Raw genomic sequence first — 27,300 nt, forward strand, 5'->3', positions numbered from 1 at the left:
GTGAGTAAAAGAAGTAAGGATGAACCAATACTGACATAGGTATTTTCAGTAAATCCATTGAAAGACACAAAAACCAATACTGATAATTTGTATATTAAATATGTTATCGTTGTATAACATTCTTAATCATTGCCGACAGATCATTAACAGTAATTTACTTTTAACTTCAGAACCGAACACTGGTTGCCATTTTCAAATCTTATCATGTGCTCAGAGTAGTATTTACACATAAAGGCAATGTTACTGAGTGCGACATATATCGTAAATTGTAATTTTTATTGAACCCAATTCAATTTACTTATATTCCACCATTTTGTGATCTGCTGAAAGCATTGAATTACAAAAATTATCTGAATAAATTTATTTGCTATAGCTGCTGTCATGAAGCAGTTACGTCAATACTTCAGGTCGTATGACAGAAGTGAAAACAGAATTAAAAGACTATTCATGGTAGCTATTTTTCAATTTAGTTTATAAATCTGCTATCAGGAATATGGACTTTTGGATATCGGCGAAAATATGGGTAACATGGCCAGCTACATGCAAATACTGATGTACACCGATAACACAATAATTGGCTCATCTCTAAATAGGAGTATTTACAAAACACTAAATACTGATCAAGAGAAACAAACCATTTTGAAATATTTAAATTTGATTGGCTACATACTAAAAGGAAAATTCCTGTGGATTGTCAACCTTTTCCAAGGAAGACCCTTTTTATTGATTTATAAAAATTGGCTACTATACTCCTTAACTACAAAGCATTAACACTTTAGGGTCCACAATTATTTGCATCTTTCTGACATTTATTATACAAAACATATAATAGTAATCAGATGATGGACATACAGACGTTCGTAATATCCGTTGTCACCAAAATCATCTTCGATGCCAATGATTGTAGGATCTAGTTAGGAAATCAACACTGACTGTTTCAAATTTCTCAGACTGTTATTGCTCATTTGATACAACTTAAATCATTATAGGGCCACAGCCCTGTTTCACATAAACTTAAATCTCCTTAAAGTTGTCTTAAACTAAAATAGATGAGTTTTAGAAAAAGATTAATATTTTAATTTAAAATTTCATCTTTACTTAAAATAGTTGTGTATCACAAAACTAAAATCAATTTTAACTTAGGACAGCCGTCACCCTCTCCTAACTTAAATTCATGACATAAACAAATATTGATTAGGGCTAAGTTGTTTGATCTATTGCGATATAGAGATCTATTTGGAATAATGATAATATTGCCAATGGCCTGGGTCACATAATTTTAATGTACTATTATTTACAAAATCAATTCTCATTGAATTTCTTTTCGTGGCATGGGAAATACATCTATGGTCCATCTATCTATTTTATTGTAAGGCAATTTATGCAATTAGATGGTGCCCCAAATTAGAACCCCAAGAAAAAAACACTCAACACCCTTGTAAACAAAACCCCTTGTTACTCTTTTATATATTACCATATGATTCACGTATAAATTATATTATTTTTAAATAATTAGGAGACAAGAAAAAAAAACCTAAAAGAAAAAAAAAAACAACAAAGAAAAAAAAAACAACAAAGAAAAAAAAAACCTAAAAGAAAATCTGAACTCACTTTATATCAGATGTCATGGAAAGAAGAGCACTCTTATCTATGTACAATGGTTTAAAATGGCCATTTTCTTGGTATTAGAAGGCCTAAATTCTAATAACATAACATAAATCAGAGCAGTTTTAGAAACCCATATACTTTATCTTGGAACCAGCGGCTGCCAGGCAGGATACGCCCACATTTTCGAGAGATAGATAGAGAACAAGCTAAAAAGAAAACGATTTTTCGTACAATCAGGGGCCATAATTCAGGAAGTTACGGTCCGATATGCACGAATATCGAAAGGAACCGAGATCTTTGGATTATAAACTTACATTTGAAGTTTCAACAAAATCGGATAAAAATTGTGACCTCTATAGGGTCAACAACCTTGATATACCATATTTTTACGCTATTTCAAACTCCTTCATCCTTAGGATGTAACGGTGATATAATAATACGTTTTTTTAAATCGGATAAAAATTATGACCTCTATAGGGTCCACAAGCTAAAAACACGATTTTTCGTACAATCAGGAGCCATAATTCAGGAAGTTATGGTCCGATATGCGCGAATATTGAAAGGAACCGAGATCTTTGGGTTATAAACTTCATTTCAAGTTTCAACAAAATCGGATAACCAGCAGCTGCCAGGCAGGATACGCCCACATTTTTGAGAGATGGATAGAGAACAAGCTAACAAGAAAGTGATTTTTCCTACAATCAAGGGCCATAATTCAGGAAATTACAATTCGATATGCGCATATATCGAAAAGAACTGAGATCTTTGTGTTACAAACTTACATTTCAAGTTTCAACAAAATCGGATAAAAATTGTGACCTCTATAGGGTCCACAACCTTGATATACCATATTTTTACACTATTTGAGAACGAACGGCGGCCATTTTGTCTGTCAATTTTGGGGCGATTTTCACAAAATTCAAACTCAACTGTCCTTAGGGTGGAACGGTAATATAATAATACGTTTTTTTTAAATCGGATAAAAATTATGACCTCTAATGGGTCCACAAGCTAAAAACATGATTTTTCGTACAATCAGGGGCCATAATTCAGGAAGTTACGGTCCGATATGGGCAAATATTGAAAGGAACCGAGATCTTTGGGTTATGAACTTATATTTCAAGTTTCAACAAAATTGGATAAAAATTGTGACCTCTATAGGGTCCACAACCTTGATATACCATATTTTTACGCTATTTGAGAATGAACGGCGGCCATTTTGTCTGTCAATTTTGGGCCGATTTTCATGAAATTCAAACTCAGTCGTCCTTAGGGTGTAACGGTGATATAATAATACGTTTTTTTAAATCGGATAAAAATTATGACCTCTATAGGGTCCACAAGTTAAAAACGTGATTTTTTGTACAATCAGGGGCCATAATTCAGGAAGTTACGGTCCGATATGCACGAATATCGAAAGGAACCGAGATCTTTGGGTTATAAACTTATATTTCAAGTTTCAACAAAATCGGATAAAAATTGTGACACGTATAGGGTCCACAACCTTGATATACCATATTTTTACGCTATTTGAGAATGAACGCCGGCCATTTTGTCTGGCAATTTTGGGTCGATTTTCACGAAATTCGAACTCAGCCATCCTTAGGGTGTAACGGTGATATAATAATACGTTTTTTTAAATCGGATAAAAATTATGACCTCTATAGGGTCCACAAGCTAAAAACGTGATTTTTCTTACTATCAGGGGCCATAATTCAGGAAGTTACGGTCCGATATGCGCGAATATCGAAAAGAACCAAGATCTTTGGGTTATCAACTTACATTTCAAGTTTCAACAAAATTGGATAAAAATTGTGACCTCTAATGGGTCCACAAGCTAAAAACGTGATTTTTCGTACAAACAGGGGCCATAATCCACGAAGTTTCGATTCGATACATGCCAACATCGAAAGCAGCCGAGATCTTTTGGAGATAAACCTATATTTCAAGTTTCGTCAAAATCAAATAAAAATTGTGACCTGTAGAGTGTCCACGAACAAATTGTGGACGGACGGACAGGGGCGACGACAATATACGTCCACATGAAAATGTGGGCATGTGGGCGTATAAAAACAAGCCAACAGTGAGGCTAATGTCCACCACCAAAATCCCAAAATAAATAGATGACACATATTAATTAGATGTTATAGCACATTTATTTTTGTCAAAAGTATCAAGCAATCAAGAGTTCATTTCGGGACTAACACATGGTTCAATTTTATTTCAATAATTCACTTGCGCGTAGGGGTCTTTAGCAGTGGGAGGAAACAGGACCCGGAGAAAAACCAAGAGGTTGGACAGGCAACCCTACTCCTTGTCACGTATAACCGGGGAATCGAAACCCCGCCAGTTGACTCAATGACAGACCGTATGATACAGCGTGCGCGTGCTAAGCACTCGTCCATCCAACCCCCCTCAAGCAATCAAACTGATTATCAACTATACACTAAGTTTCATCACTCTCAATCAGACAGAATCAAAGTTATCTTGTCCCAAAGCACCGACCAATGAAATTGCTTAGCTCTGCTTAGCTTTAGTTTGAAATGTTAATCATTGAACTCAGACAAGACATTCATCTACATCAAGTTTAAACATTCTACCACCTCAATTAAAAGCAGGGATGTGATGTTCCAAAGTCTTAACCAATCAAATTGCTTATCGCTCCTTAGCCTAAGCAGAAAATTCTCATCATCTAACTTAGTCAAGGTAATGATATGATGTATCTATACTTGGAGTTTCATCACTCTCACTTTATCATAATTAAAGTTATCGTGCCCCAAAGCATCAACCAATCAGATTGCTTATCTCTGCTTACCGTAAGCAGACAATGTTTATCACTGAAGTCCATCAAGGCATTCACCTAATGAAAGCCTACACCAAGTTTGAACATTCTACTTCAATTATATAGAAGAAGAGTTATCGTGTTCGAAAGTCTTGGCCAATCAAATTGCTTAATGCTCTGCTTACCCTGAGCAGAAAATGCTCATTATCGAACTAAGCTAAGGTATTGATGTGATAAAACTATACACCAAATTTCCTCACTCTCACTTAATTTGAACTAAAGTTATTGCGTCCCAAAGCATCAACCAATCAAATTGCTTATCTCTACTTGCCCTAAGAAGAAAATTCCCATCTTCAAACTCTGTCATAGCATTCACATAATAAACATCTACACCAAGTGTGAACATTCTAGCTAAATAAAGAAGGAGAGTTATTGTGTTCCAAAGTCTTGACCAATCATATTGCTTATCACTCTGCTTATCCTGAGATTGAAACAATAAGGATAACTCGTGTTTTCCATTTTTTGCATCAATTCCCATTCCATCAAATCTTCCTTACGCATCTATCGTAGCAATGATCTCTGTGTTAAAATTATATTTGGAATGTGTTTAACCAGTTCTATCACATATGTGATAATGGTTGACACCAATATTGTCCTTTAAAGTTTTGCTGCAATACAATATTGATAATAGGAGACATTGTATATTTGATTAGACTTGATATTCCTATAGTTGAAATAGACCTGTTTACATTGCAGTAATTTTTTTTTGTAGTGTAAACGTACTGAGAACAGTTACAATTTGGACCACTGAATTGAGGCAGTCTTGGAACTGTTCTCAGTACGTCACGGTTAAATTTTCGAAATGTAAATGCTATCCGGTCTGAAAACGATTCTCAGTATGGATTATTGCACATGCGTCACATGAACATTGACCTCTAGTAGTGTGATATAAAAAAAAATAAAAAAGAATGGGCCAAACGTAACTAAATCAAAATTGTTTTCATCCGGGCAATTTGCACAGTGACAAAATTAACTTTTCTGTGAAGAGTTCCACATTTAGCGTACCTGGAAGGGTTATTGTAGTAATTTATCGTGGCCAGGGATGGTCCCAAGAACAGATCACTTATCACAGCCAAGTATAATGTGACTTATGTCACAGTCGGATCATTTATTAATTCATCCATTCTCAATCTATGCATTTATTAATTCATTCATTCTCGATCTACGCATCTAATTATTCAGTGAGCCACACTAGTCACCATTCATTTAATCATACATTCATCTAGCCATGCAAAATTTTGATGGAACTGATTGAGTTTTAACAAGTCTTTAGCAATTGGATAGGTAACTTGCAGATTAAGGCACAATCCCAATTTTGAAATGAAGTATTGTGTGCACTTAATTTCCATTTACATATTTATAGTGTAATATTACATTTATAATACATATAAATATTATGCCTTTCCATTACTGCTGAAATTCAAAATCCAGCTTATTGCTCCGGTTACCAGTTTAAGCTATAAATGGTAACATATCTTACATCCTAGCTTGCTCTGCACATTTTTGGGGAACTTTACAAAGCCAAGATAACGTTTTTCTGCTAGCTTAATTGTAATTGTTCTTTTTTTTTTTTTTTTATTGATCTACTTAATGACTTATTCTATCTACCTATCACATATTCATACACATGCTATACTCAGATGTAAACTTTTATGAATGAATCCAGAACTATACTATACTATATTAAATTTTCATTTTATTTTTCTGGTTTACACATTAGTCTGTATATTTTTGACAATGAATCAATAAAATACATTATAAATTGTCATCTTTTATTTGCAGTGTAGCCTACACTACCTAAAAGATTATTTGACAGATGGAATTCAAAATGGGCAAAATTTTCTGAAAATGGTTCTCTGTGCGTGTATTAATATGAACGGAACCTTGTGAAAAGAGTATTAAAGGCTATTTATGAACGACATGACTATTTGCATTTGTCTTCTCTAGTACATGACAACCAACCTTGAATAAGTTGACTAAGACTGCTAACTCATTCAAGATCACTGCAAAACTACTCATTGATTACTTATTTATTTTTTCGTATTTTCAATAGCATTAAGAAAATAATAAAGAACAAAAGATTTATTGTGGCCAAGTGTAAACATAGCTTATGTTAGTATTCAAATAATCAAAGTCTAGTATTGAGAGGCCTTAAAATCGATTCATTTCCCTTTAAAGGATGCACCTTCTCTTCATTCATTCATCAATCCATCTTTCTATCCACATTATCAATATCATTATATTATCAACTATTATATTCACTGGGTAGGAATATACTACTTTTCATTATCTGGGCATTTTTTGTCTATATCTATCTTTCTGTCTATCATATACTCAAAACCTACTAAATTATATAAAACACAATAATCTTGTATTCCTAATGCCAAAATTTTCATTCAGTACCGTAACATATTCTACAATACTCTTTCATTTCATTCATCCATCTTCCTTTTCTCAATAGTTATTCCTACACATTTTCAGCTTCTCAATCTCTTCATTCATCCATCTTTTGATCAACAATTCATTCACACATTTATGTTTATACTTACTACTTACTTTTGTATACCTAATATACACAAATAATATCTCTGTATTTTCCTCCTTGTGAATGAATCCACAACATTTTAAAAAACACAATTTGTAGACTTCACAGCCAAATCACGAAAAACATCTGTTTGGTTTCACAAGTTCATGATAAACCAATGCACCAAACAAGTAAAATAAACATAGAGTGGTTTCAAGATATGTATTCCTCATATTTCCTTTTAAAGATATCCTCTTCTACAACAACTCCAATGGCAGAATTTTCAGGAATCTTAATTTAAAAAACTGTTGTATACAATGCAAATATTTTTGTAGCTTCTTATTAATTTCATTAAATCATTTCACAAAACGTGTACACAAGTTTCATCATATACTGGGAATAAATCCAGTTTCTTAACAATGTTTTCACAAATTTCAAATTAACATCTGTTATGAATAAGTTTATATTCTTGTGGCATGACAGCAGAACTTGAATTTTATAAAATTCAAGATAAGACATACAAGTCTGTGCGGATATATATATATATATGTATATATATATTTATGTCAATTTTCACACACAGAAAGAAAAAACATACACAATGACGAAACTTTCACATATCAAACAAAACAGAATAATCTCCAACTTGACTTAATCTCTTAGTTTCAAATATATTGGAGAACCCCTGACCTGCTTCATAATATATTCAGTGTAATCTTGTACTGAGTGTTGAGAATTCTCCTGTTAGTATAGTAGCAGTCTAAGTGTGAATCTAGTAAGACTTAGTTACTCTATATACTACATAGTAACAAAAGTATAAGGTATATATATATATCCATGTACTTAGGATATCAATACAGATCTAAGCAAGTCGTCAATTGAAGTCTTATAGTCGTAAATTACTATACTCTCCAAAGTTAAGAGCAGCTGGTCTTTATGTAAATATATATCCTCGATCAGCCTAATAATTTACATGCACACTATGATACGTGTATTGTATTTGAATTAAATACATACATGAATATTCTATTCAATTTATTTGAGATATTGAACAAAGTCATTAAGAAGCTCACTCAAGCGTAGGTATACTGTATATCCGATTATTTTCTCATAGACATAAACTTTGTAAATCGTTGCTAAACAGTTTGAGCAATCTCTCTGTGGATTTCAACCGTTCTACTTTGTTCTACTTTGATCTACGTACATCAAATCCCAAAAAATATCTAAATAAATCTAATGAATGTCAATGTTTAATATTTTTTTCACAAAATCCAACCAAAGCAATTTTTTTTTTGGCTTATTTTTTTCCAATTTAATCAGGGTGCTGATGGAAAAGTTAAAATTGCTACATAAATCACATGGTATGTGCTTAATTTCTTTCCAAATTCTTTTAAAATTATTCCAAATCATATGCTTTTATTTTACTTTGCCAGGTAATCCTTCAATTAAAACTACAATAATTACTATTTCTATTCCTGTGGTTCCAATTGTTACCTAACTTTGTTTTGAATGGGACATGCAACATTCCCGTAAAATAAATATTTATCTAATGCACCAACACATAATGTAGTACATGGCTAGAAAGAAATTAAATTTCACTTTAGTTTTAAATAAGTAGCACACATAATATGGTATATGTGCCACCAACAATCCAACCTGTTTGCATTATAATAATACCATAGAAATAAATATTCACAATTTATTAAGACTGACTGTATCTCCAAAATATGCCCCTGCCATAATATATTGAATTCTTCAGATTTTTCTGTAAATTCTTGACAAATAAGATTGCAAAATTATACCAATCAAAAAATAAAATCGTCCTTATGTATCTTTTTTAGATACTAACCAGATAAAAATGTTTCACATTGATAAAATGTTGATTTAAAGCAGTTACCCAAAATTATTTTCTAGGTCCACAGTGTATCTCATGAACTTTGACATTTAAAGATGGCACATTCAAAATATTTATGCCTATGCATCTAATCCACATTTAAATTAATATGAAATCATAGTCAGCAATAGGCAAATCACAGAAAAGAAATATCCCAAATCTTCTCCAATTAAAGTGATGCAAGGAACAGCTTGTTCTCTATTCTTGAAGTACAGATAAGATACCAACCGTATCGCAGAACTGTGTTTTTAAAATATGGTGGCTTATGTCATTTAGCAGAGGAATAGTAAATAACTTGGTAAATGTTTCTTTTACACTGAGCAAAAATACCAAAATATATCACATATTCTTTTAAATCCATGTACCTTCATTAATGAGAAATAGATCCATGATAATCAACACAACACTACCAAAAGCAGCTGAATAATCAATTATGGCAGTGACACAGTAATTCCAGAATTATCCTAATTAGCAAACATTATTGTCAAATGGAACCACATGACACTGCCATGCCATAATCTTCTGTTTGTCAACATCACTTCTAATTCTATAATAAGTCAACAGCAACGATTATACAAATATTAAACGACCCTCACTGACGACACAATATGAATGAAAAGAGATGACGATGGCACTAGATGGTTGCCATACATGGTAACGTTAAAACTTCCCTCTTGAATTAAAGAGTTTCATGATATCTAATCCATAATTTAAGAGGATTAACGGTCATCGTCCATACTAACTAACAGGTCAATAACATAATATCCACAGTACAATGGTTTCAAGTAGTCGTTATTTGTTAAAATCTGTCAAGCACTGTTTCTGCATTTAACACGGTCTGTGTGCCATTGCTTCATTGATTGGTAGCTAGCCGGCACTTATACTGAAAGTCAGATCTGAGGAAAGAGTGGCAGCACATCCAACACTGCCAGCATTGCCATATTTATAAGACACAACACACTTCATGCCACAAACGACGACAACACTCTCTTCAACAATGGAAGATACGTTTCTGTTTCTGATGGCCTTAAGTCAATCTCCCATATTAGCTTAAAACAAACTGGGATAAGAGACAGACTTTAATCAAACCCAGGATTTGGTGCCATTAGTTGAGGCTACTGAAAGAATATATACAGCAGATTATAGCAGGATTCCATCGTAAATTATAGTTTAACCAATTTCAAGTCAAGTAAATGTCGTAGAGTGTTTTATTTCTTGTAAAGGGTTGTAAAAAGATGGTGGCCATCCAGACACATTTAGATAAAATATCACGATTATCACAATTGGCTTATTTCATAGCAAAACAAATAACTTTAAAGACAGATAGAAATGTTATACTATTATGCATTTCTGTACATATTTTTAAATTTAAAGTTAAAATGAACACAAAATAATATTTTTACAGAAAATTTAATTTAAATATACATGTAATTGTTTTTTTATTGACTATATAGGCTATAAAATATAAGCTAACATAACATTAGCCTTGGTACATAATGGTCAGTAAAGTATTGGCAAATATGCTCTATTCCAGTCCATAAAATATTAAATACTGGTAAACATATCGATGCCCCTAGGCTAGAAACTATAGGCACATATTACGTTATTCCTACCCATAGGCTCAAAAACGATTTAACTTAGCCATAGGCTCTGAAATATTGGCACATATGCCGCTGTCTCCGTCCATAGGCTCTAAATGATTGGTACATATGCCTCTATCCTGCCCCTAGGCTCTAAAATACTGGCTCATATGGCGGATAGCTCAAGTTAATAAACAGTCGTAGGCTCTGAAATATTGGCACATATGCCGCTATCTCCACCCATAGGCTCTAAAAGATTGGCACATATGCCTCTATCATGCCCATAGGCTCTAAACAGGTTGGCCCATAGGCAACAGGTTTACACATAGCATAAGTAGGTTAACAAAAGTCTACTTCAGTGTGGCATGAACTTAAAGAAGTATTAAGTTTTTACCTGCTGCAACAGGTTGCGCTACTAAATGGGTTGGTTGGAAGCGAGCGATAGCCGCCTCCCACTCCCGACAGTAAGAATCATTCAATACACAGCCGCCTTGAATACCTAACAGCTGTGTTTGAATCTCTCCCTCTGAAGGATGAAGATAAAATTGGCGTATATAAAAGGGTTTTTGTCGATAAATTGGCCAAGCCAATACACGTGGGAAGTCCCCAGAACTAATACAGTAGACATGGCTTGTTTTCAAACCCGGGCATGACAATGCCAACAAGCACAATGGCGGGAAAACACGCCACCCGCGAGGCGAGATTATAAAGACAACGAATGATCCTTGTAGGCGTTGACTCTCGAAGTTGGACCAAGATATGAAGTCACCAATAAACACGTAATCCGAGTTACAACCAAAGCACCTTAATGTCACCGTATGAACAATACCCGATGAATAATTAGAAATTTAAACCTTACAAATGTCACCAGACAAACCATGCTCTTTTAGGCAGTGTAGGAGCGCCCTCTGTTTAACCTAAACAGAGTTATCTTCCCCGCAAAGCCCATTTAGACTCTTGCATAAATGTCACTTTTTAAATTTCTTGCAGAGTTAATAAAGTTTGGCAATGATGTACCTAATATTATAAGAGATAAAGTTGAGGCATGCAATGTCTTCCAATGAAATTTATTTATGTAAAAAGGCAAAGTAAACTTATATCTGATACAGCCCACTCTAAAACCACCACTGCAAAAAACAATAGATAAACAAAACATATGTGACCCGGTATGTCAAATGTGTCGGAATGCACAATATCTAATTTTGAACTAGAGACAAAATAAGTGAAAATATTGATTTTGATCGAAATTGAGATTTTCACAAAAATGAGTCTATAAATATACTATCTATCAACACAAAAGACCAAAATAGCACTAAAAGATTTTAGAACACCTTGATTTGGACGTTTTGTAAGCCATATTCTTAAATCTGTCCTATTTCTTAAAATTCTCAGCGAAATTAGTTATTTTTCTTCGCTCGCAGCCGGACGACCACACATTCCTCTTGCATAATAATTGGCATCATTGTAAAGCGGAGAATCTCTCGTATACAAATATGACCAAAATATTGCCGATAAATTCGTTTTGAACAGATACAATCGAGTTTTAAAACCCCTAAAAAATATAAACAAACTCCGCTTGTTGCTATGCCGTCTACACAATTTGTTTGCTGATTGGCCCAGACACTGCGTGCAAAGCATTATGGTTACGTGGCTGGCTCGAGCAGATGATAGATATCTGGTTTTGGCGATAATGTTTTTGGGTACCTACATGCGATTCCCTTTGTTAAGTGGCAGAAAAAAAATAATTCTGATTGTATATAGATTGCCGTCGAGTGTTAATCAAAACCATGTGGCAAAATTATGTTAATTAATCGACAAGTGGGTGTGTCATTGAGTAATACTAATCAACTGTCACGGATCAATGATAAAGCCGTTGACAACCCATTATTTACTCTGAATAATTAATCCAAGCGGTGATTATTTTATATCTCGTTTCAGCTTTAAACCATCAGCTGTCAGGCAGGATACACCCACATTTTGCAAGAGATGGATAGAGAACAAGCCAAAAACAAAAAGGATTTTTTGTGCAATCTGGGGCAATAATCCAGAAAGTTATGGTCTGAAATGCGCAAATATCAAAAAGGGACTGAGATCTTTGGGATATAAAGATATACTGAGCGCCATGGAAAACGCATCACTTTTTTTCCCAAATATTTTATTACTAGGTGGTTTTGTATGTATAATATTATGCAATACTATGAACTATTGTTTCACACAATGCTCCCAAACGCAAAAAATATCGGGCCATGTGCACAAAAAAAATTGCACAAGATGCACATAAAAAAAACCAATATTCATGTGCAGCATTGTGTGTGAGCCCTTTAAAAGCATGTTTTCAACTTAATGTGCAGTACATGAACTGTGAAACGTCAATCTGTCATAATTTGTTGTTGAACGTGTGAAGGAATCGAGCTAGAGATGCCGAGACTTACTGAAAATCAACGGAATGAAGCCATGGGAATGTACCGGGTTGGCATGTCTACACGTGCTATTGCCAGACACTTCAATTGTCATCAGTCCACTATTGTAAGGTTGGTGGAACGTAGTCGAGTTACTGGATCAACACGTGACCGTCAACGTACTGGTCCACAACACGTTACAACCCAGGCTCAAGACCGCTACATCAGGGTCACTCATCTGCGTGACAAATTCCGCCCAGCGACTTGAACAGGTGCAGCAGTCGTCGGAAGACAAGGACCAGTAAGTGCCAACACCGTAAGATGGAGCTATCCTCAGGGATCATCACCGTCAGAGGCGTTTGATATGGCCTCAAGGACACCAGACATGGAGAAGAGTAGACTGGCAAAGTGTGCTCTTCAGTGATGAGAGTCGCTTTCATCTTTATCACGTTGATGGCCGTCAACGTGTGTGGAGACGTCTTGGGGAACGTCTTGCAGACTGCTGCGTCTTCAAAACGAATCGATGGGGTGGGGGAAGTGTAATGGTGTGGGGAGGCTTCACATTTCATCACCGGACCTCCCTACACATTTGCAGGGGTCACGTTAATATTGTAGCCTACCATGATGATGTTTTGCAACCAATTGTTGTTCCGATGTTTCGAGCGAACCCACAACTTCAGCACTTCCAACAGGATAATGCACGTCCGCATACCGCCCGTTTTAGTATAGACTACCTGGCTGCTAACAACATCAATGTCTTGGACTGGCCAGCAATGCCTCCAGGCCTTCTTTCAAACATTGGTTAATTCCATGCGACGACGCTGCACAGCGTGCGTAAGAGCCCGTGGAGGACACATGCACTACTGACATCTGTGTCGTACTTTTGGTTTTGACCCCTCTGACTTTGTACCGTTGATTACAGATTAAACATCCGTAAGTGTACAAATGTTTTGTTATTGATGTGTTCCCATTTGAATATTGTTCACAATAAGCAGCAAAATAAATAAGATATGTTTACAGGATCATTTTGTTATACGAAAAATAAGTGATGCGTTTTCCATGGAGCTCAGTATATGTTTTAAGTTGCATCTAAATCCTCTAGCGGATCCACAACCTTTGTATTACATACTTTTACACAATTTGCATACAAGGAGCAGCCATTTTGTCGGGCAGTTTCGATCTGATATTTATGAAATTCAAACTCATCGATCATTATCGTGCAATGGTGATATATTGAAACGGTTTTTAAAATCAGATAAAAATTATGACCTCTTGAGGGTCCAATAGCGAAAGAAACCATAATCTTTGGGACATAAAGATGTGTTTCAAGGTCCACAACCTTGATATACCATATTTTTTATACTATTTGCAAATGAGCGGTGGCCATTTTGCCCATCAGTTTCAGTCCGATTTTCACCAATTTTGAAGTCAACCATCAGTAGGGTGCAGAATCGATATATTCAATCGGTTTTTTTAAATCGGATAAAAATTGTGACCTCTAGATGAACAACAAGCTAAAAACGTGACCTTTCGTACAATCAAGGGCCATAATTCAGGAAGTTGAAAATTAAAATGTAAGTTTATAACCGAAAGATCTCAGATCCTTTCGATATTCGCGCATATCGTACCATAACATATAGAGGTCATAATTTTTATCCGATTAAAAAAAACATTTTAGTATATCACCGTTACACCCTAAGGATGGCCGAGTTCGAATTTCGTGAAAATCGGCCCAAAACGGACAGACAAAAGGCCGCCCCTCGATCTTAAAAAACGTAAAAATATGGTATATCAATACTGTGGGCCCTCTAGAGGTCACAATTTTCTTCTGATTTTGATGAAACTTGAAATTTAAGTTTATAACCCAAAGATCTTGGTTCCTGTCCCTATTTGCGCATATCGGATCGTACCTTCCTAAATTCTGGCCTCTGATTGTACGAAAAAGCACGTTTTTAGCTTGTGGACCCTATATAAAGGTCATAATTTTTTTTCGATTTAAAAAAACGTTTAAGTATATCACTGTTACACCCTAAGGATGGTTGAGTTCGAATTTGTGGACCCTCTAGAGGTCACAAATTCTTCTGATTTTGATGAAACTTGAAATGTAAGTTTATAACCCAAAGATCTTGGTTCTTTTCGATATTCATGCATATCGGACCATAACTTCCTGAATTATGGTCCCTGATTGTACGAAAAATTGGGTTTTTAGCTTGTGATCCCTGTAGAGGTCACAATTTTTATCTGATTTTAAAAAAATGTATGAATATATCACCATTACACACCAAGATCTTGGATCCTTTTGATAATCGCGGATAACTGAACTTAACTTTCTGAATTATGGCCCCTGATTGTTCGAAAAATGGCATTTTTAGCTTGCGTATTCTCTATAGGTCACGATTTTTTTTTCCGATTTTAAAAACCGTTTAAATATATCACCATTCCGATTTTAAAAACCGTTTAAATATATCTCCATTCCACCATAATGAAGGTTGAATTTGAATTTCGGGAAAATCGAAATGAAACTGCTCAACAAAATGGCCACTCTTTGTACTCAAATTGTGTAAAAGTATGCAATACGAAGGTTGTGGACCCTCTAGAGGTCACAATTTTTATTCGATTCTGATGAAACTTAAAACATATCTTTATATCCCAAAGATCTCAGTCCCTTTTGATATTTGCGCATTTCAGACCATAACTTTCTGGATTATTGCCCCATATTGTACAAAAAATCCTGTTTGTTTTTAGCTTGTTCTCTATCTCTTGCAAAATGTGAGCGTATCCTGCCTGGCAGCCGCTGGTCATACAATCAGGGGCCATAATCCATGAAGTTACAGTCGGATACATGCAAATATCGAAAGGAACTGAGATGGATAAGGGTGATAAACCTATATTTCAAGTCGGATAAAAATTGTGAGTGTTCACAAACAATTGTGGATGGACGGACGGAGGCAACGACAATATACGTCCACACGAAAATGTGGGCGTATAAAAAATAATTTATAGGCCTTCAATGGAAATAAACAAAATAGCCAATAATTTTCTTTTCAAAGGGAATTTTATTGATAGCTGAATTACGTTTACTGTTGCTTCTTCATATGGCATGCAAAGTAAGGAATGCATATTGGATATTATTGTTTAAAATTCTCTTATCATGGGTCGAAAAAATGAGAACGACCAACGTGCCGAAATGCGACGATTCTCGAGTGGGAAAATCAGTCTGCCATTTTTTAATTTCATCAAAGCCAAAATGCACGACATTTCTATTGGGACTCATATTTTGATACTGTTACGGTACCTGAAAATAATAATAGACCTATTGTACATGCAAAACCTTATTTTAATTCACATGTTAAAACAACACGCGTACAGCTGTGGCAGCTTCTTTGTTGATTACCCAATCAACAACCATAATCTGGCAAGGAGATAATTAACTCACTAAAGTTATAATATACAAAACATAGACTACTAATATACTCTTTAAAAAAAGTAGGGGATATTGAAATACAAATTCCTATGCAGGTTGCGATATGATACATAGTCATGGACATTTGACATGCTTTGGAAGTATGTTCACAGATGAAGAACTTATCGCCCCAACAGAACCACTGAGCTGCATGTGCGACACGCAATAGCGCCATACACGTGGGAGGGGTTCATTGTCAAATTTGACACTTCAAGGAAGAGTTGATGAAAACTGCTGCGTGCTGGTTTATCTATCCATGTTTGCTTTCCTATCGGTTCTTGCATAAGATTTACTGTTTAGCGTATCTTTCCTTTAATGTGTTACATTTAATTTGATGGGAAGACGTGTTCATCAACAGACAACACTGCAATAATTGGCCGTGGTACTGCAAGAGGAGTGGGTCAGATTGCCCCAAATCGTGATTGGACGGTTGATTAGGAGCATGCCACAACGAATTGCTGAATGTCTGAGGATTCGTGGAGCAATTACTCATTATTAAGACAAAAATCAAAAACGTCCATTTTAACTTTTGACAGGGTATCTCTTTGCGAGTGAAAGGGGGCCGTCAGATAAGCCTGCCATATGAACTGTTTATGAGATAGAGAGAGAAATGGGGTTTAACGTCCACTCGACACAAACTAGGTCATTCCGGGACTAACATATGGTTTAATTTTATTTCTGGAGGACCCGGAGAAAACCCACGAGATTGAACTGGCGACCCTACTCCTTGTCACGTACAACCCCGGATTCGAAACCACGCCAGTTGACTCAATGACAGGCCGTATAATACAGCATGCATGTGCTAACCAAGTGGCCATCCAACCCCCCGAACTGTTTATGTTCATGTGTAGGCAATTGGTCTGTTATTAACATACACTAGTTACCTCTAATAAAAACAGTCGTGCATTTCCGCAGTTTTGTATTGTTTCTGAATTGCCCAATTCAAACAAACTATAATGAAGGTAATGAGTTGGGGAATGTAAAAATAACAATAACACAATTTTCAAAATTTCCTCATTGCGACTCATTATGCCATGATGGGTCACATATATGTATCCTTCTGTTGTCATGCTAAATAGGACACCAGTTCATGAAAGAAAATAAAAGTGATTATAATAATGTAGTCAAGTTTATTGCTTGATGTTTCTGTTTAAGAGCAGATCCAGTGATGGACCAATTCCAAAACAACATGTTTGGTGAGTGCAGCAATAACCATGGAGGAGCCAAATTCTCAAAAATTCAATCGGTTTTCCACAAATCTTTGCCTTGTTATGTATTCCAATTCTTGACTGTCATGGAAATATAAAGAAATGTGGTTTTAAGGTCCTGCTTTTCTAGTCCATCTGGGCTAATGAAGACGGAAGGAAATATACTGTATCTTTAAACCCTATTTCTTATGTAGTGCTGCATTAAGTAACTGTACCAAATCTCAAAGCAATACATCTTTAAAGCACATTTCAAACAAAATTTTTTTAAAAAATCAGTGAGTGCCATAATTTCTAATCTTGGTTATAGCATATATATATTCTAAATTAAATGTATGTGTTATCAATATCTCAAATATTATATCTATTGAGTAAATATTCACTTTCATTCAAATGTGACTTACTGACGTAAATGTATAACACCTTGACAACCATAAAACCCAGAGCAGACGTCATTGAGTCTGGTTCATTGAGAAGCATTACGGTAAATCTATCATTGAATGAATTCATAACTAATTCTAATGCTAAACTTTTTCCTTTAAGAGGATCAAATTTGAATCAATAAGTCTTATTTAATAAATATTTTTATCTCTGGAATGAATAAAAAATAGAAAATTGGAACATAAGTCAGGCATTAGTATTCCGTGAACCTGTAGTCATTATCAGATTTTCATACAAAAAAATAGGTAAATTTACAAATCATTTTGACTCATGACGCACTTTTATAAATAATGCTATAAGTTTGTGGAACCCTTTGAATTCTTATCATTTAGAATGAATTTATAGTGATCCTTGACCCTGATCTAGACTGAACCCTGATAAAGCATAAAACATATTTTACCTGGTCTGTCCAGCAGTTGTTATAAAATTCTGGAAGTTGTACATATAATTGATAATGTCTGCGCCCAAAACTTAACAGTGCTGGTAATGTTATTTAAAGCTGGCTAGGTCAACTTCACATGATATTATGGTTTTAGTGAAATGAAATGGGATTTAACATTCTACTCGTATCCACCATGCTTATTTAGCAGTACCTTTAGAGGTCCGGACTGGGCTAATAAAGACGGGAGGTCCGGGCTGAGTACTGCTCCATTTTTGTAGGGGAAATGGGGTTTATGGATTGTTTGCATCTCTTCTACTTCAGCTAAAATCATACTGCATACGAAATATTTGAATTTATATACCAATATTTGTAAATCATTGGGTGTACATATAAATTAGATGATTCAATGATTTTCGATAAAAGTGCAAATGCACATAAGCTTTACAACTGACAAATTAAATTATTGTCAATATATTATCATTACCTACAGTTATATAGGCCTATATATATATAATTGCAACATCTGAAGATGCCTATGAAGGGCAGACAGCCAACTTTTTATTTAATGTATATAAATATGAAGAAGTAAAAGTGGCTAATTTTTTTATATATATTTAGGGATAATATACAGTGTTAATATCTGAACCTGTGGATGTTAGAAACTATGATTGCATGTTTAAGACCATACTAAAATTTATTTCAGACTTGCATGATGTAACCTAGGAGTTCTATATGTAATTAATAGATCTCATTTCTATTTAAATGTATGATGTTTAAAATGACCTGGGGAAAAAAAAGGTGAGGGTGGTGTGTGTGTGTGTTTAAGTCTGGAACGTAATATTGCTGTAGGCTGAATATCAAGTTTTTCAGAAAAGGGGAGGGAACTCCAGAATAGAAGATCTGCAGAAAACTGAATATAGCCTCTATCTTTTTGACAAGCAATTTTTGACAATCAGACAAACGGATAAACAGATGTGACGACTATAAACGCCCAAACTATGTGTGGGGGGTATAAAAAATTATATATTCTAATCTATACATATAAGTCTTATTTGTGGGTTCGCTATTGGAAGAAAAAACAGTTGAACTTGTAAAATTTTAAAATAAGTTCAACCAGTGATGATTTTAACAATAAATGATTACTGTGTTACGATAAATTTTAAAATAAGTTCATAATAACCAGTTTTTCACAAGGAATTTAATAGTGCTATTTATTTTGTATTTGGTGCAGTATTTAATGGTGCTATTAATAATTAATGATTACATTCTAGAACCATACCATTGGCTACTCTAGAAGACTTTATTTTTCTAGTAAATTCTTTATCAAACCTATACTTGACCTAACCCGCGCAACACTGTTTGGTGATTAAGCTAGTTGCATAGTAAACCCACAGTAAAACACGTAAGTTGGTATCTTAGAGTGTGATGTTATCTCATGCGGTACAGTAATGTGGGTGCTAATCCATTTATAGTCTTATGCATATACTACACGAGTACACATGAGTACACAATACCAACTTCTAAAAAACAGTAGATTGGAAAATGAACTTTGTTTGAAGTAATTCAAATGATGTTTCTGAAAACAAATTATATATTTCCCCCTGAAGACGAGTTACGAATTTGGAAACTTGACTGTATAGGATATATATTGTTAGAATATGTCTTATAGCTCCCTGAATTGGACAGTTTAAATTTGTTGGGTTCTTTTTCACAACTTGATAAATACCATTTGAAAATTTCCTTTTTGAAAAGCTTTATCTTATTTTCATACCATCTGAACAGCTAGGCAATACCTTTTTAATTATCATCCCTATAGAATAAAACCCACTGACATTTAAGCAATTGGGAACAGCTAGTGCTTCAAATACCAGTCCATGCCAGGATTCAAAATGGGACACTCTAGTCACACTCCAGTGCCCTTACCATTTAACTGCTCCATCCATAATCATAACGACAACCAGTGGCTGCCAGGCAGGATACGCCCACATTTTGCAAGAGATGGATAGAGAACAAGCTAAACAAAAAGCGATTTTTTGTACAATCAGGGACCATAATTCAGGAAGTTACGATCCAATATGCGCAAACATCAAAAGGAACCAAGATCTTTGGGTTATAAACTTAAATTCCAAGTTTCATCAAAATCAGAAGAAAATTGTCACCTCTAGAGGGTCCACAACCTTGATATACCATATTTTTACGCTATTTGAGGACGAGGGGTGGCCATTTTGTCTGTCAGTTTAGGTCTGATTTTCAAGAAATTCGAACTCAACCATCCTTAGGGTGTAAAGGTGATATATTCAAACGTTTTTTTGAAATCGGATAATAATTGTGACCTCTAGAGGAACCTCAAGCTAAAAATGCGATTTTTCGTACTATCAGGGGCCATAATTCAGGAAGTTACAATCCGATATGCGCGAATATAGAAAGAAACAAACCAAGCTCTGTGAGTTATAAACTTATATTTCAAGTTTAAACCAAATCGGATAACAATTGTGACCTCTACAGTGTTCACAAGCTAAAAACGTGATTTTTCGTACAATCAAGGGCCATAATCAATGAAGTTACAGTCTGATACATGCCAATATCGAGAGGAACCAAGATCTTAGGGTGATAAACCTATAATTCAAGTTTCATTGAAATTGGATAAACATTGTGACCTGCAGAGTGTTCACAAACAATTGTGGACGGACGGACACGTCCACATCAAAATGTGTGCTTATAAAAAAAACACTTATGGAAAACGGCTAGTAGTGTATTTTTAAGTTGACGTTCGTAGAGTATTCTCTCAACATTATCAAACTTGATAACGTTGAGAGAATACTCTACGAAACGTTGCCGAAAAAATACACTAGTAGCTGTTTTCCATAAGTATGTGTTTTTGTTGTTAATCTATCTACTTACTAAATGCCATTTAAAGATTATTCCTAATCATGTTTTGATATAAAGAGCTCTTCATTTATCTATCTTGTAATAATCTGATGTTTGTTGTATTGGTTTTACAAATACTTTCAACTTGATGGATTTTTGTGAAAGTGGCTTAATTGTATGTGAATCTTCACAAAACTATATAAACAATAAAACCAATATTGATAATTGTGTGTAGTTTCAGGTGTGTGTTATTTGTACATTTAATAATAATGTTTTACTTACTTATCACCTTGATTATAATCTTCATAATAAATTCAGAATGATAGATTGAAACATCAACTTACCTACAAAAAAATATAAAATATTTTAATCATTAAAATTGGATACGACAATCTTGAGTATTTCAGATTTTGGCTAAATACCCAAATCTGTCCACCACTGAGAACAACCAAATGTTATTTAGAAAATTTGGTGGAAATTGCAACCAAATATTAATTTTTAGTTTAACTACAAAATTTTTATTGTAGGAGAGTTAATTTCTATGGCATGAATAAGAAGTAGGTAAGCAAATGTTGTTTATGCTAGTTTTGATGATGAGTGCATGTTCTAGTTCCCTAAAAATATGGATTAACAGGCGACACGTATATACCCACCAGCCTAATTTTGAAGGTTTGCATTGAAGTTTTTTTTTACAGCCTGCTAAATGGACAGATATAGATGATGAAACAGGCACATATTATGAAGGATACAATAAGTGTAATAATTATTAAATTAAAATACAGGATAAATTTACTTGATGCAATTAGAATATAATGTATTAGAAGTTTTATTCTTTATGCAGTACATACTGGTGTATATTTGTAGATGCCGAACTTTGATCCCTAACCTTATTCTTATTATTCAACTTGTTATAACGATTGACTTGTAACTATGTGATTAAAGATGATGGAAAATCGTCATTTAACCTACGTCGAGGCGGGCTTTAATCCCACAGGAATCAGATATTAGTCTGAATCTAACACGAGCTATCAAATGCTAAAACCCCTGTCTTCAATATCATTCGTCATACATCCAATGCTCTTCAAGTCAGAGCTACATAAAGGAAAAATCGTAAAAGATAATGAAATCATTTGAATACGACTATCCTGATATTGTGCCAACCGTATTGCTGAAGATTTCATGAATATTTATGACCATTTGTTTCTCGTTGTAAGCTGAACATTGTAATCCACCAGTTAACCTGTAGCAGTAACAGAAGTCACAAAAACAAAGTACACCTTTTATATAATTTTAATATTGAATGAAATCATATGCGGGAATTGAAATAAAACATTATTTGGATTATAGGTAAAATCAGCAAAAGTAACCAAATTTAATTCCACTGGAAGGCATTTTGTGGAGAACTGGTGTGAAATTTGTAAATATGGGCCAAAGACTTCCTGGCGGTGCGACAAAATCAATGACGTGTCTGAAAGTGCAAAATTAAGGGTTCTCAAATCAGTCATATTAATTAGTCCCAGAAATTGACCAGTTGCGAAATTAACAAGGTTGCCAGAAACCAGGATTAATGCATGTCTGACTGTTAAAGAAAGTGAATACAAGTCCCAGATCCTAGGCATTTGGAATATAGTCATGGTATAAAGGGCTTAAATTATAACAATGCTGATCATTGTCAACAGCAAGAGCGGATTCAATCCTATGAACTTCGGATCACTAACCTCATTCTATACCTAAAGATAGGTTTCTGAAAGGAAAACCTGGATGTTGACCAACTATCACAAGGATTCTTTATGTCTGCAAGAAATCTAATCTATTGTGTTCACAAGCTTTTTCAAACATACATATGATATATATCTGGAACAGAAAGTCATAGAATGCTCAATATCAGGAAGTAACACGGGAATTGGAAGTCGTCAAGCATTGAAAATCAATAGATTTTGTCCACTCATGACACCAATGGTTCGCACCAAATCTGTTAAAAACTGTAACCTTTATTGCATTAACAAGGTAATTGGCAAAGGGGAGATAACAGCGCTTAATATTTAAAAAGTTCATACTCCAATGACCCCAATGCTTCACAAAAAATTTAAAGAAAATCTGTTAAGAATTGCAAAGAGGTGGGGGGTGGGTAACTCCAGAATATGAGGTTGCTGAGCACTGTAAATCAATAATCCAAATGTTTTGCACCAAATTTGAAAAGAATCTGTTAAAAACTGTACCCCTCATCATGTTAACAAAGATTTCGGAAAAGGGAAATAATTTCAGAACAAAACACTGTGGAGGCACTGAATATACTGATAGGATTTATCCTCTCATGACCCCAATCTATTAAAAACTGTAGCCTCTATCGCATTAACAAGGTTTTCACCGAATGGGAGTAACTCCAGAACAAAATGATGTAGGCACTGAATATTGATAGGATTTGTCTTCCCATAACCCCAATGCTTCCCACCAAATTGAAAGAAAGGTTTTCAGCAAAGGGGGATAACTGAGAAACGAAATATTTAAGAGTGCTGAAAATCGATATGGGTCTCCCTGTCATGCCATTATTGCTTTACACCAAATTTGGATAAATTTGGTTAGAAACTAATATTTTATCGCATTAACAAGTTTTTCGAAAAAGGAGAGATAACTCAATAACCAAATGATGTGGAGGGCAGAAAATAGATAGTGGTCGACCTCTTATGAACCAATTGCTTCAAACAAAATTTGAAAAAGATCCTTCAAAAGCTCAAGCCTCCATAGTGTTAATGTAAGAAACTCTTATGAACCCAATGCTTCACACAAAATTTGAAAAAGATCCTTCAAAACCTCAAGCCTCAATAGTGTTAATGTAAGAAACTCTTATGAACCCAATGCTTCACACAAAATTTGAAAAAGATCCTTCAAAACCTCAAGCCTCAATAGTGTTAATGTTAGAAGCTCTTATGAACCCATTGCTTCAAACAAAATTTGAAAAAGATCCTTCAAAAACTCAAGTGTTCAAGTATTAATGTAACAAGAAATCACAATCTCAGAATGACAAAACCAAGAATGCTGAAAGTTGATAAGAATCATGGTGCCAATGCTTCATACCAAGGTTGAAAAAAATGCCAAACAGTCCTTATGGAAGCTTTCATGGAAATTCTTTTTGTGTGTTGGGATGGGCATGAGGATGGGCTAAGAGGAAAAAATATAATTTTGGAAATTTGCATAATCATGTAGTCATGTGACGTTATGGTGGCCATTTTGGATTTCTCATTTCTCACTAAAGCTAAGACAAAAACACATTTTTCTCCATGAAATACTTATGGGATATTGTTTTTTCACTGGATTTTGATAAAGATATATAAAATGAACAAAGATATCAATAGCAGCCACAAGCAATCCCACCACGAACACCGTCTCCCGCAGCCATGACCACATGCGGATTGCAATACCTTGTTTTCACCATCACTTTCATCCCCAAGTCCCATATTATTCTCACTATAGTCAGTCAATAGATCTACACGTTTGGTACTCGGGATTGCCTACATATTTTATGATCCAGCAGGCCATCATTATTATCAACATCAGAATTATCGTCAGAATCTACTGCAGACATAGGGCTATCATGTTCACATTCGGTGTGTTCATCATGCACGAGAGACATAGCCATAGGCGGAATGTTACGCAACAAATCAAACATTTCATACTACCAATCACTGTCCCGACTACTATCATTATCAACTAACTGTAAACGAATTATGTGTATCACCCGCCTCAAAATGGTCCACACTGTCTTGGTCAGGGAAGATGTCATTCACGACTTCGCCGAGAGTGCATCATCTACGTTGTCACTATGTACTCCGCCATTTTGAAACACGTGGAAATATGTTCTAGTGTATAGAAAATACAATAGATGGCACTTGCAGTTATGGTGCTAATTTTAGCAAGGGCCGTACTGAGTACCCGGTAATACCGGTTACGTGCATTTTAACGACATTTTATAATACCCGGTACTATACTGGGTAGACTCAATGAAAGGGTTAAAATAAGCCAACAAACTGATTATCAACTTACACTAAGTTTTATCACGCTCAATCAGATAGAATCAAAGTTATCTTGCCCCAAAGCATCAACCAATGAAATTGTTTAGCTCTGCTTAGCTTCAGCTCAAAATGTTAATCATTAAACTCATTCACCTAATGAACTTCTACATCAAGTTTAAACATTCTACCTCAATTAAAAGCAGAGTTGTTATGTTCCAAAGTCTTGACCAATCAAATAGCTTATCGCTCCTTAGCCGTAGCAGATAATTCTCATCATCGAACTTCAAGGTAAAGATATAATGAATCTATACACAGAGTTTCAACACTCTCACTTAATTATAACCAAAGTTATCGTGCCCCAAAGCATCAACCAATCAGATTACTTAGCTCTGCTTATCGTACGCAGACAATGTTTAGCATCAAACTTCATCAAGGCATTCACCTAATGAATGCCTACACCAAGTTTGAACATTCTACCTCAATTAGAAGGAGAGTTATTGTGTTCCAAAGTCTCGACCAATCAAACTGCTTATCGCTCTGCTTAACCTGAACAGAAAATGCTCATGAGTCAAGGCATTGATCTGATAAAACTATACACCAAGTGTCCTCACTCTCACTTAATTAGAATTAAAGTTATCGTGTCCCAACGCATCAACCAATCAAATTGCTTATCTCTGCTTACCCTAAGCAGAAAATTCTCATCTTCGAACTTCATCAAGGCATTCACCTAATAAACACCTACACCAAGTTTGAACAATTAGAAGGAGAGTTATTGTGTCCCAAAAAGTGTGACGGACACACGGACAAACCCATTTTAATAGTCCTCTGCTTACTTCGAAAGGCGGGGGACAATAATCAGGGGCCATAATCCAGGAAGTTATGGTCTGATACGCAAAAATATCGAAAGGAATCTAGATTTTTGGGATATAAACAAATGTTTTATGTCCAAGATGTAAATTTGGATGTAAAAAGTAAATATACTATACAGCAAAAAAAAAAATGTCAGTACGATTTTCAAATCAGAGAGGCACTTTAATCAAATCATTCTAGAAAATGACGTTCTAAATGGATCAAAGCAATTTATTGTGAACAGTAATTTACATTACGAGAAGGTTTAGAGTCTGTACACAGTCTATACATCAGTATCTGGTGTGTCCACCGCGAGTGTCAATAACAGCAGCAGAGCGTCTGTATATGGAGTGGACCAGACGATTGATGAATGCTATTGGCACCTGGAACCACACTCTCAGAAAAGCCAGACACAATCCATGGGCTGTGTTTGGTCTCGGTACGACGTTATTAAGTCTCCTCTGAATTTCATCCCAAAGATGTTCAATCGGGTTTAATTCCAGACTAAGGGCTGGCCAGTGCATAACGTTGACACCGTTCTGCTGAAGAAAGTCCCTAGTTACTTTGGCGGTGTGGGCATGGGTGTTGTCATGCTGGAAAACGTTGTTTCGATGACATGCGAAATGTGGTATGATCGATGTAGCGCACTGCTGTGATGCCGCCTCCTCTCCCTGGACCAAGATTTTGGAACACCACAGGACCCACTCTCTGGTTCAGGCCGATTCCATCCCAAACCACTATGCTTGGACTTCCCATGAGTCTCATTCCATGACACACTGGTCAGAATAACGGTGGCCATGTCGACGCCATACCCTGATTCTCATCTGTAAAAAGAACAGTTCTCCATTGCCTGTGTTGCCAGTTCTGGTGTTGTTTGGCAAACTGTAGACGTTCACGGTGATGGCGAGGGGTGAGGATCGGTCCACTGTATCAGTACTGATAGGTCTTCCGTGTGTTCCTACTGTCTGACGTGGCGGTCAAGTCACCTTGTGGTAACCCTTGGTCTACCAGTTCGAGGGCGATCATCCGTAGATCGTCTGAAAATTGAGCTGGAAGTGATTGGCAATGACGTGGGCAGTGTGGCCAGTGTCGAGTTTTCCAAGTGCCTGGTTCCTCTGAGCTGTCATGAGTCGTGGCATGCTGCTGATGTTGTAGAGTGAATGATTCAACCAGGTATGGGGGTGCATTTAATAGGGCTGGTCCTGGTGAACAGCATGTGCAGCATGAGTTACATG

The 27,300-nt window shown here is 35.3% G+C and overlaps 1 protein-coding gene across 4 annotated transcripts in view; it reads right to left on the minus strand.

Moving 5' to 3' along the window:
* Positions 1-27,300, minus strand: part of LOC126832718 (dual specificity calcium/calmodulin-dependent 3',5'-cyclic nucleotide phosphodiesterase 1A) — a 298,858-nt gene that overhangs the window by 153,120 nt on the left and 118,438 nt on the right. The window contains exon 1 of one of the 4 annotated variants that reach the window (XM_050532375.2): positions 7,007-7,248. The exons of the other annotated variants lie outside the window; for them this stretch is intronic. The gene's annotated coding sequence lies outside the window, so the exon portion shown is untranslated. Of the gene's footprint in view, positions 1-7,006; positions 7,249-27,300 lie in introns of those variants that run through there. 4 annotated transcript variants of the gene reach the window in all.

Source organism: Patella vulgata, chromosome 9, assembly GCF_932274485.2.
Source record: "Patella vulgata chromosome 9, xgPatVulg1.2, whole genome shotgun sequence".
Classification (NCBI taxonomy): Eukaryota; Metazoa; Mollusca; class Gastropoda; family Patellidae; genus Patella; species Patella vulgata.